At 41.6% G+C, this 12,414-nt stretch overlaps 1 protein-coding gene across 3 annotated transcripts in view; it reads right to left on the minus strand.

Annotated features, from left to right (window-relative positions):
• LOC118813050 (dematin-like) overlaps nucleotides 1-12,389 on the minus strand; it is a 60,366-nt gene extending 47,977 nt beyond the window's left edge. For all 3 annotated transcript variants that reach the window (XM_036578188.1, XM_036578187.1, XM_036578186.1), the window contains exon 1: nucleotides 12,283-12,389. The gene's annotated coding sequence lies outside the window, so the exon portion shown is untranslated. The remainder of the gene's footprint in view (nucleotides 1-12,282) is intronic.
• Nucleotides 12,390-12,414: the final 25 nt, after the last annotated feature.

Consider the following 12,414-nt stretch of genomic DNA (forward strand, 5'->3'; position numbering starts at 1 on the left):
CACTGTCCAAAAAAACATGTATCTGCACTTTTGTCAATTTTTATTTTTACACATGATTTGAACACTGTCCTTCACATCGTGTGAAAATTTAATGATGAATGGACCAATAGAAAAGCTCCAAAATCACTTTGAGTCAAACCTCTTTACATAAACTTGCATTATAAGTTAAGAGCATTTTTGATCTCTCCTGTAAAGTCACTACTTTGGAAATGCATGTTTTTTTTTTGGATAGCAATGATTTTTCAGTCTTCTTGGCTGAAATGAAAGGCTGAACCTTAATGTGTAGAAAATAATCTCAATTTAAATCACGGTCACAAAATTGGTCAGAAAAATAGCTGATCTGAATCTGATATGACAGAAAGTCAAGGGTTGTCAATCAGCCAAGACACGTTTGGTGTCTGATGTTTCACTTCTTTAGTTTTAGCACAGTAGCTACGAGGGTCCTAAGCAACGTCAATTACACCACAGATATACAGACTGTATATACAAAAAGATTCATCCAATTTTAATGCTCCATATTTCTACAACCGTGAGGCGCCTATAGGAACCAATCACAATCCAATTGAAAGAGAGGGTCATAGAGTTTCTGACTGTCAGTGGAAGATGTCTCTCTTCAGTCTGAGAGGAGATGAGACCCCTGAACAGAAAGCGTTCTGCGTTCTCCACTTCAATAAGAGTGAATCCGTCATAACTGTGCAGTGTGATTTTCGTGGGCAGTGAAGCTCCAACAGCTCAGAGCTTTCGGCGTTGGTTCCACAACACTGGATGATCTCCGAAATCGCACTGAAAGAGCCGCGAGTGCAGCGACACCCGACATGCTCAATCCAGTATGGGATGAGTTTGACTGTGGCATTGATGTTGTCTGTACAGCTGGAGGAGGTTCATACTGAGACCTTGTACAATTACATAATAAACTTTATGCTTATTTAAACCATTTACAGTTCACTGGATTTTGTTAACTGTAGCTTCTGAAATAGCAGTATGGTGAACGTGGTTTAGTCCCCCCCGCTGAGCTGGTCTGCCCGACTTTGCTGCTTCACAGGCCTAAAATTGCTAATATTACTCTATGAAATTAAGATCTTAAATACAATACAGTGATAAATTAGCAGCTCAGCTGGAAACATGCTTGTTAATTGTGTAAGATCAGGTTTAGTTAAGCATCTAACAGGGTTTTATTTAAAAACATGTACGTATACCGTGATATATACCGAAACCGCTAACGTTAGGCTGACGTTACACTAACTTTAGCTATAGGAGCATCCAGTGTTAGCTAACTAACCCACATTTCACTAATTATCTGGTAATGTATAGCTAGAAAGCTATAATGCTATTAAATGCAGAATTGATTATCTTTTCGTCAAAGTCCAACATTCTTGCGTATTGTTCAATGTTTCTTGTTTCTCACTGGCCATTTTATTAGAAACACCTACCTTGTACTTCCACTAACTGGCCAGTTTATTAGAAACACCCACCTTGTAGTTCCACTCACTGGTCACTTTATTAGAAACATCCACCTCTTACTTCCACTAACTGGCCATTTTATTAGAAACACCTTAACTGTACTTCCACTAACTGGCCACTTTTTTGGAAACACCTACATTGTTCGTCCACTCTCATGGTTATGCTACACACACTTACATTCAGTACAACTGCTGCTGCATTTAAGGAGGAAAGAAATCTCGCGAGTCATTTGTCTCAGACGTGCGTCCTGTTATTCTCATACATTCGACTCGCGCATAGAGATGTTTTATTATGATTTGAATTTCATTAAAAGACGCTGTTGTGTTTACAGTCCTGTTTTAAAGACAGATTTGCGCAATGTAATTCATCGTGTGAGTCACTGTAAATGTATTATGCCTTTATGTAATTACATTACTTCCCCCTGGGGATCAATAAAGAAGCCTTAATGAATCTGTATTTCAATCTGCTTTAGAATAACACAGCAGAGCGAAAGTAAAGACTTGATTTCTGAGAGTGAAGAATGTCTGAGTGTTTGATTGGGCCTCAACATCCCTAATATCAATACATCTGTTATACTCTTCGCCCACCTCCCACTCCCACAGCCCCCCTCCATCTCTCATTCCTCTCCATTCATCCCTGCACAGGTCCCTCCCCCTGTAAAGGTATCGCTCTCATTTTAATTAAATCTTCTATAGGAGCCGCTATGTAATCTCCTCCATGTTGCCACAGGGGTCAAAAGGTTAAGAAGGAACACATAGAAGCTCAAACATAAAGCCTCTGTTCTCCTCTGTCCCGCAGCCACGGTGGCTGAACTCAATCATGTTGGCTTATTTTTTCATGTCTCACTCTTATTCCTCTCATACTAACACACACACACACACACACACACACACACTCACACACACCACACACACACACACACACACACTCACACACAAGGCCATGCAATGCATAAAAAAAATACAAGGCGTGCTGGAATGGATGGATATCGAAAATGCCCTAACTGGCCAGTTTATTAGAAACACCGCCCTTGTACATCCACATACTGGCCACTTTATTAGAAACACCCACCTTGTACATCCACTAACTGGCCACTTTATTAAAAACACCTACCTTGTAATTTCACTAACTGGCCACTTTATTAGAAACACCTCCCTTGTACTTCCACTAAGTGGCCACTTTATTAGAAACACCCACCTTGTACCTTCACTCACTGGCCACTTCATTAGAAACACCTACCTTGTACTTTCACTAACTGGCCAGTTTATTGGAAACACCTACCTTGTACTTCCACTAACTGGTCAATTTTTGGAAACACCTACATTGTGATTCCACTCACTGGCCACTTTATTATAAACACCTCCCTTGTATTTCCTCTAACTGTCCACTTTATTAGAAACACCTACCTTGTACTTCCACAAGCTGTCCACTTCATTAGATACACCTGCTCTGTACTTTCACTAACTAGCCACTTTATTAGAAACACCTATTTTGTGCTTCCACTCACAGACCATTTTATTAGAAACACCTGTCTTGTACTTTTACTAACTGGCCAGTTTATTAGAAACACCTGCCTCACAGCTCCACTATGTAGGTGTACAGTTACACACTGTTGCTGCATGGTTCGTCAGCTCCCCTCTACCTCATTCATTATTGTCCAGTTTCTGACTACAGGCTGTTGTCCAGATATTATGTGGGTAGTGGTCCATTCTCAGCACAGCAGTGACACTGACATGGTAGTTTGTGCGGTTCTGGTACAAGTATATCAGACACAGCGGTGTTGCAGGGGTTTTACACAGTTCAGCGTTACTGCTAGGGTGAGAGTGGACGACCACCCATAAATACTCAGCCGAGCGCGGCTCTGTGGTCAGAAACTGATGAAGGAGGATGGCAAACACAAACTGTGCATCGCTGTACACCAGCAAGGTGGAGGTGTTTCTAATAATGTGGACAGGAGTTGCAGAACATCTAAAGAATTTGGACCTGACCAGCACAAATTAAAGGGGTAGTTAAAGAGCGTGACATTTAAATCAGAAAGGCCTGTCATGGCAAACCGCCGCTCCTTGGTGGTCTTAAGTGTGATGGTAGATCAGGGTCTTCAGGGCAGACAGTAACACCCTTAGTTACACTTTGTTCTGCACTCAACACTCTGACCTGGATAACAAAGAGGCACAGATTTACGACTGAAGTCTTAAAGTGATAGTTTGGCAAAAAACCAAACGCACCCAGTCACCCCACCCCCACGCTAACTGTTACGCTAATAGCCAAGACATGTTTGGTGTCTGCGCTGATGCTACGAGACTAATGGAAGCTTATGTACACCAATTAGCATCAGGCTAACTGCATGCCAAACTTGCCTCAAACCACTTGGTGTTTTCACATTTTATGTTTCTTGCAATTTACTGTTTTCCCTAACGACCACTCGGTTTTATGTACCAAACACAGTCTAAATTAATTTTAACATGATCACTTACTTATCAAGCTAACTTATCTCTAAGTATTTTGACTATGGCTTTAAAACTGATATATATATATATATATATATATATATATATATATATATATATATATATATATATATATATATAAATTAGCTCTGTTCTGATTGGCTGCCCTGTATTGTAACTCCTTGTACTTCCACTAACTGGCCACTTTATTAGAAATATCTACCATGTATTTCCACATACTGGCCACTTTATTAGAAACACGTGTCTAGTGCTTCCACTATCTGGCCACTTTATTAGAAACGCCCACCTTGTATTTCCACTAACTGGCCACTTTATTAGAAACACATGTCTAGTGCTTCCACTATCTGGCCACTTTATTAGAAACATCCACCTTGTACTTTCACTAACTGGCCACTTTATGTAAATGTACTGTTTTGACGACCAGTTTTATGTACCAAAAACAGTCTAAATTAATTTTTACATGATCACTTACTTACCATGCTAACTTATCTCTAAGTATTTTTACTATGGCTTTAATACTGATATATGTAAATCAGCTCTGTTCTGATTGGCTGCCCTGTATTGTAACTCATTCATGAAAGCAGTACAGGCTGAAACACTGCTTGTAGCTTCAGAAGTTAATGGGCGGAGCTGAGGAGCTAACCTGTTCAAGGCTGATACGTTAAAGCGGTCAGTTTTTGTGACATCACAAAAGCAAAGCATTTAAAATGTGCTTAATTTCCATATATGACTGCATGGACTGGGGAGCGAATGGTATGTTTTAGAATTCGTGAGGAAAATTTGGTTTTCCATGATATTGGCACTTCAAGTGGTCTCAAGCAGACTTGATATTGTGGTTTCTGACACTGTACTGTTATCTGTAAACACACTGTTATCAGTAAACATGAACACAAGAATGAACATGTATCCCTTTGCACTTCTACCTGCCTCTCATCTTCCTAAAGAGCTTACTGTGTGAAACGGAAGCAAAGGATTTCAGAGTCTTACTCACAGACACCTCCGTTAATCAGCAGCAACGTGCTGCCTGATGAATCATCCCAAGGACAGATGGCTGTTACTTGGTGCCCAGATGGCCAAATACAGTGCTCAATTCAGCCACAGTCTTCCTTTATAATAAATACATACCCTACCTAGCATACTGACTAGCTTAGCCACTTAGCCATTTCCCATCAGCTACGGTTTTTATTCAGAAAGCCGTCGATTTCCTCACATTTACTAGATTAGTAAGACCAGGTATGTTGCTATTCTGATAACCCTGATATGTTTACCACCCAGTGTACCCATGTGTCCAGCTAGCTAGCAAGTTTTCCAGCTAAAATAGCAGATAGATTCGCCTAACGGTGCCAAATTTGGGGGTACGAAGGGTGAAATCAGCCTACATTTAGCTGTACTCTCTCACAATGTTTTGTCTGGTGCATTAGCATCACTTGTAGCGATTTTATCATGACATCAAAGTGAATTATGCGGTTTTCTTCTTGGTATCATTTTAATTCTTGTCTTTAATGTTTGTTTTTCTGGGTTTACTGGCCCGATAAATTGTTTACAGAGATGTGATGCTGGTTGATATATATAATTGCAAGGATTTTAGCATTAAATAAAAACTATAATAATAATAATAATGATAGATAGATAGATAGATAGATAGATACTTTATTGATCCCGAAGGAAATTTACTATCTACAGGCATATATACAACTAGAAATATACAAAAATCTGCAATAAGATCTATAACCTGAAATGAAAAAGGCAGTTTAATAACAGCATATAATGACAATACTGAATAAATATGTGCATATATTGGTACTGAAATGAAGTGTCCAGGTGTGGAGTGTCCAGATGTGCAAGATGCGCTGTAGGGCTTACAGAAAGTGCAATATGTACAGTAAGGTGTCCACATGTGCAGATAGATATAATAAACCTATGATTTAGCATGAGATTCAGATTCAGTCCTCATCTCTCCTCTTCCCTCTTCTCTTCTGGCCCCACTGGGAAGAGCTGAAGAGCCTGATGGCTCTGGGGACAAATTATTTATTATTATTATTATTATTATTATTATTATTATTAACAATGGCAGAGATGACGTTTTAGGCATGAGTACCATATGACCCACAGTCTGGTACCCAATGGTGAGAAAACCTCTGTTCGAAACAACCTAAACTGCTAACACACTTCCATATTAAATACAAGACTCTGTTAGCTGTGTTGGGTGGCTAATTTAGCCTCATGGTGAATATACAGGGCCTCCAGCTTTCTGATATAAGTCTAACACTCACTAGGTTTTCTAGACACGTTTTATTTGAGTATGGCAAAATTTAACAACCTACAGTGTCCAGCTGGCAAGATCAAGAAGCTTATCAGCTAAAGTTAGCAAACAGCTAGTGTCAGATATTCAAGCAACACAACACAATTAACCTAAATCACATACATCTTAAAACACTTCCATTTAAATGACTTAAAACACGACTATGCTAGATAATTCTGTATTTTTCTTACAGATACCTCACAAGTCTGACAGTTATAGATAGTATTTGATTGTTGTCACACTTGTCACAGCCGACCATTTTGCTGACAGTCAATGCAGTTACGTCAGTGGTGACAGCGGCGCTCGTAGAGCCGTCGTTTGTACACTGGTAGTTAACCCTCTACTGCATGCACTATGATAGCAATTTAAAAACTTCACTTTCTTGCGTAAAATGTCCTTGATTATTAAATTATATAATTATGAAGTTATATATAATGATTATTAATAATCTGCCCCAGTTATCAAACTCAAAAACACAGACAATGGGAAGAAATGACAGAGCCGTGTTCCCTGAAGTGGTGGGACCTGGCTTGTGACTGGCTAAATCCATTCCACTGTCGGACAATGTTGCTTCTAGGCAACAAACATATTTCTGCAAATTCTCATAACAAAAAAAATGTATACTGAATGTTAAAAAAGAGGTTTAAATGTGCCCACTAAGAGAGAGTGTGACCAAGTACATGCTTTTTATTGACTTAGTCAAACTTTTCCCTTTGTTGTTAACCCTATTATTGTGTTTAAATATATATAATGTTATTGTAAAGTGAGGAAAATGAGTTTGTTGCCTTGAGGCAACATCGTGCAATTGAGGGTTAGTAAAGCATCCTGACAGATAAAATACAGCCACGTGCTGGGCAGTTCATGGCTGTAACAACAGCATGTTCAGAGAAGGAGAAATCTTCAATACAGAGAATTAACAGGAAAAACTTTCAGCCCATAACCTTAACAAAGTCTGCTCTTATCAGTCTGTCACAGCTAGACAGAAGCCACGTTTACACACAGCCTAATAATCCATGAATAACCAGACTAACAGCTCAATCGGAACACAACACGTCCATGTAAACACCTCAGTTGGAACAGTCTAGTCCGATTGAGGCCATTCGGAATACAGTTCCTATCTGATTGATCGAGGTCGATAATCCTGTAAATAATCCGTTAAACAAACGAATAATATCCGTGTAAACGCCTGTATCTGATTACATTCCCTATCGGAAAGTTTAAGTCCGTTCTGATCATGTTCGTCGTGTCATAGTGAATGTTTATAATGTTCAACATGGCGGAGCAGAAACTGGTCTGCAGAGGAGACAAAGTTTATGCTCTGATCTTTAAAAGACGGCGGTGGGACGGACGTCCAGCTTATGTGTCTCAGAACACGACGTCTTCCTCTCGGCCTTCTTTAATAAGGACATGTGAAGGACGTTTTCCTGAGTCTGACATCATTTTAAAGTAATTAAAAACACAAGCACTGCTCACTGCTGCTCATCTCACTTTGACTGGACTCACGTGATGCTTGTTGTCATGGTAACATTTACTCTAAGTGGTACTCCATGCACGTGCGTCATTATGGATCGGATTACTTGTAGTGCGCGTGTAAACTGAGATCGGAATGTATTCAATCGGACTGGCAAATGTCTTTGCAGGTAAACACAGCCTATGACATTACCAGTTTGAAGTGGCACAAATCTGAATTTTTGCCCAAATGTGACTCAGATCTGATTTTTTCAAATCCCACCTGAGCCTCTTTCATATGTGGTCCTAGATCAGATACGTATCCTATTCGTGGCCATGTGACCTTAATGTGACACTCAGATCGGAATTCATGTGATTTTTTTTCCACTGTGTGTGCGCCATTATTCAGCGTTACCATGGCAGCAGCGCCGAACATAAGTTAAAGCCTGTAAACAGTGGAAAAGCAGCTCATCTCACCTTTTTCTCCTTCGTCTCGTCTTCGCCTCTAATAATGAAGCTGAGAGCTGATCAGAGTTAATTATCTTCTCACCGAAGCTCGTTCTGCTTGTTAGTTTGTGCTGATGATGAACGTGATTCATTCACGCGACGTTACTGAGTAGGATGTGCTCATCAGGGTCATTTCAGGACGCCAGTTCGTCACATTGATGACAGATTTGAGTCACTGACCTAAGCGAGTGTGAACCATCGAGTCAGAGAGATCGGATTCGAGCAAAAAAGCAGATTTGAAGCAACGAGGCTTGTAATATGAACGTAGCCTGTGTGCTCAAACATATGTTGTTATGCTGTAAGTTTATTTTAGTTTATTTTAGTTTATTTTGCTGAATTTAATAATATGCAATGGCCAGTTGCGGGTCATAGCAAAGTGTTCATTAAAAATGAAATGAAACGTAAACGTTTTCTGGCCCGAGTCTTTTTAAAGTGGCCCTTTTAGTGGTCGAGTTTGACACCCCCGCTGTAGACAGCGCTGACTGCTCGTACACATTATGCTGTTGAAATGTCAACAATATGGCTAGAGATGTTTCTCATATCTACACCGCTACAAGTTTTACTGGACCGTAGTACAGTTAGCAAGCAACCTAGCATCTAGCTAACAAGCTAATCTCAACTAGCTAAAGTTAGCAGACAACCAGCGTTAAATATTCAAGCAGAACTCTACACAACCTAGCTAATTCACAAAAATGAATTTCCTAGAGCGGAGGTCACTAATAGGCGTATGGCGGTCTGAGTCCGGACCCAGATGCTGTCCTATGCGGACCTGGACCTACAACCGATAAACTATGGAGAAATATTTAATTTCGACGGAGTGGTCCTGTTTTAATCAGCGTAGCTTTTCTAGCCTTTACAGTAGCTTTAGCGGCCAGAGACTCACAGATCAATCGCATGCGTTGTAAATATCACGTGACACTGCTCAGCCAATCAGATCTGTGCATTATGATGAGCACTGAGACTCGAGTGAGTGGCGCTCACACAGGGGAGGGACGAGGCGAGAAACAGCAGTCGGAGAAGAAAGTGAGTCAGATTATTTTACATGGCGGCTCTAAAAAGAGAAAACTGACAATAAACCATTGTTGATATGACTGAACTGTACTTTATTTGATTCGACATTCAGTTGTTGACTGTATAAGATGTTGATATACCTACTGTCTCAGTAAACAGTATATGGCACTGAGTCATAATGCAGGTTAGACATTATGATGTTCCAGACCTTTGCTTGAGGAAATTTTCTTTGACTGGACTGGAATTTTAATTAAAGACCTCTGTCCTAGACAATTACACAATGAACAAATATGTAATAGGGGTGGGTAATAAGACGATATTTATCATTATCAAGATAAATTATGTTACAATATGCTTTTCAGAGTGAATATCGTCAGTTCTTCAAACACACCAAACAGCTGTTTCATTACAAAGAGAGCATCATTAGTCCTGTAACTGGAAGTCCTTTTTTTGCCTGTTTCAATTTATAAAACCACAGAAAAAAATAATATCATGGTGCACATCGTGCAGAAAGGGTATTGTAATATTACATCCATGCCACATCATCCACTCCTGTGTGTTTAAAGAGAGGCAAGCCAAACCGTGTCTACAGTCAAGAAATGGGTTGGTTCACTGTAGAGATGTAGAGAAGGCCGCGCTGTGTAATTACACTGCATCAGCTTCTCAGCTGTTATGCAAAAGTAGTCGCTAGCATTGTACCGAACGTTGATAAATACAGATTATCCACTCGTTTGGGTGGACCCAGATCAGCCGCATTCACCCATATGGGTCCTACACTGTTGTGTTGCTATTCAACCACAAATGCATACTGTTCACATATAGAGCTGTTTTGGGACATGAAGCGAGCATAAACACAGTTGAAATCATGACATAACAGCTCAGAGAGAGACATAACTGTTGGATGGATTCAGAGATGTACCTAAATGAGTGCAAACAGTGGAGCGTGTCATTAGAGCTATAGGAGAGTCAAACTCCGCAGTGATTACTTCGTGGAGATTGCAATTACACAGATATTAATCCTCCGAAGGGCACATGCTGTGGGGCATGACTGCACATGCTCGCATACTAAAAATAAACCTGAGAACATAATAAAAAGGGAACAGAAACTAACTGCAGGTGCCCTACAGACTATCTGAAATACACCAATGCATTTCCATACTGATATAACCACAGCATGACTAACAAGACCCCTTTCAGCAGGCTAGTCCACCCTTCAGTGGGCAGCTCTAGGCTATACTACCCGTTAGTGGGTCAGTAATGCCAGTCCATCCTTCAGCAGGCTGTCAAAACAGGCTAGTTCACCCCTCAGTGGGCAATTATAGGCCTAATCCTATGTGGTTCTGGGCTAAGTGGGGAAATATGCTAGCCTTCTCTATAGTGAGTCATTATAGGCTAGTGGGGCACTTAAAGGCTAATACACTCTTCAGTGGGCAGCTACAGATTAATTCATCACTCTGGAAGGGGGCAACTGTAGGCTAGTCCACTCTACACTGGGTAGGTCCAGGCTGGCTAACTCTTCAGTGAAGTGATGCCCTTCAATGACCGTTTAGACTAGCCCACTCAGTGGCGGTTCTAGGCTAGTCCACTTTTTGATAGGGTGGTTATTAGCAAGCCCACCCTTTAGGGAGGAACATGTAGGCTAGCCTACCTCTCTGCAGGGCAGTTAGAGACCAGCTTTCAAAGCAGTAATGCATCGGCTAGTCATAGGCTAATCCACCCTTCAAAGGGGCAGTTATAAGCTAGTACACCCTTTAGTGGGGCATTTAAAAGGCAGCCCTCCATGAGGGTCCAGGTATAGGTTAGCCTCCTCTTCAGTGGGCATCTCTAAGCTAGCCCACCTTCAACCTGGCAGCTACAATACACTCGTCCACACATTTCAAAGGCTACTCTAACATTCAGTGGGGCAGTTATAGGCTAGTCCACCCTTCAACAGGCAGATACAGGCTAATCTTCCCTTGAGCGGGCAGTTACAGGCCTCCAGCCAATGGGCCAGTTTCCATCCCTCAGTGGGCAGCTCTAGGCTAGCCCACCTTCACAGAGGTTACAATACACTAGTCCACACATTCCAACAGCTGGTCCAACCTTCAGTGGGACTGAACACCTTCGATGGGCAGCTCTGGACTAGTCTACCATTGAATGGGGCAGTTCTAGGCTGGTCCAGAGCTTCAGAGGGTCACAGAATGGATCCATTCAATGTGGCACTTACAGACCAGTACACTTTTTGGTGGGGCAGTTACAATTTACAGTTTTATTTATGAGCTAGTCTGTTGTTCAGTGGGGCACTAACTCACCTTTCAGTGGGGCAGTTAATGCTAGGCCACCCTACAGTGGGGGCAATCACAAAGTGGATCAACGGGTAGTTCTTAAGGCTAACTGGTTCTTCAATGGTTCTTTAGTAAATGGAATTGTTGTATTAAGAACCATGAGTTCTATATAGAACCAGTTTGTGCTTATACGTTTTTTGCATGGTGAAATGGTTCTTCACACTGAAGGAGGATGTGCTGCTTATGGTTCTGTATAGCACCAAAAAGGGTTCTTCTGTTGTTACGATGTCAGGCTTGTCATGACAGAAGAACCCTTTTAAATGGTGCTATATAGAACAATTTCATAAGGGTTATGCATAGAACCATAAACAACACCTTCTCTGTCAATCTGAAGAACCATTTAAGCTTAAATGTGTTCTATACAGAACTCATGGTTCTAAACAGAACCTTTCCCTTTACTGAAAAAACAGAACCATGTGTTTTAGAGTGAAGTCACCTCTCAATAGGCAGTTATACTTGCCCTTCAGTGGGGCAGTTCTAGTGGTTTCTGCGCCCCCCCCACCCCCCGCACCCCCCGCACCCCCCCCACACAGCCCCCCGCGCGCTGCTGCGTAAAAGCAGCGCATCATCTCTCAGTGCTGTAATCTGCATCATATTAAATAATCCGCTGAGCTCTGCGCGTGTGCGCGCGCAGGCGGAGCCGGTGGCACGAGCATCACGCTGCCCGGTCCTGCGCCATCATCTCACACCGTCTCACTCTCTCGCGCGCGCGTGCTCGCCTGTCATCACCAGCTCCGCGTGTACAGAATGAAGCTCTCACCTTCAAACAGAGTCTCGCGGTGAAGCTCCACAAAATCCAGCGCTTTCAGCCCAAACTGCGCCACGCGCCGCTCCTCGGATCGGCTGTGAGCTCGTGCGTGTCCGAGAATGTGTGCGCGCGTGTTATCAGCGC

Source organism: Colossoma macropomum, unplaced genomic scaffold (genome assembly GCF_904425465.1).
Source record: "Colossoma macropomum unplaced genomic scaffold, Colossoma_macropomum, whole genome shotgun sequence".
NCBI classification, from domain to species: domain Eukaryota; kingdom Metazoa; phylum Chordata; class Actinopteri; order Characiformes; family Serrasalmidae; genus Colossoma; species Colossoma macropomum.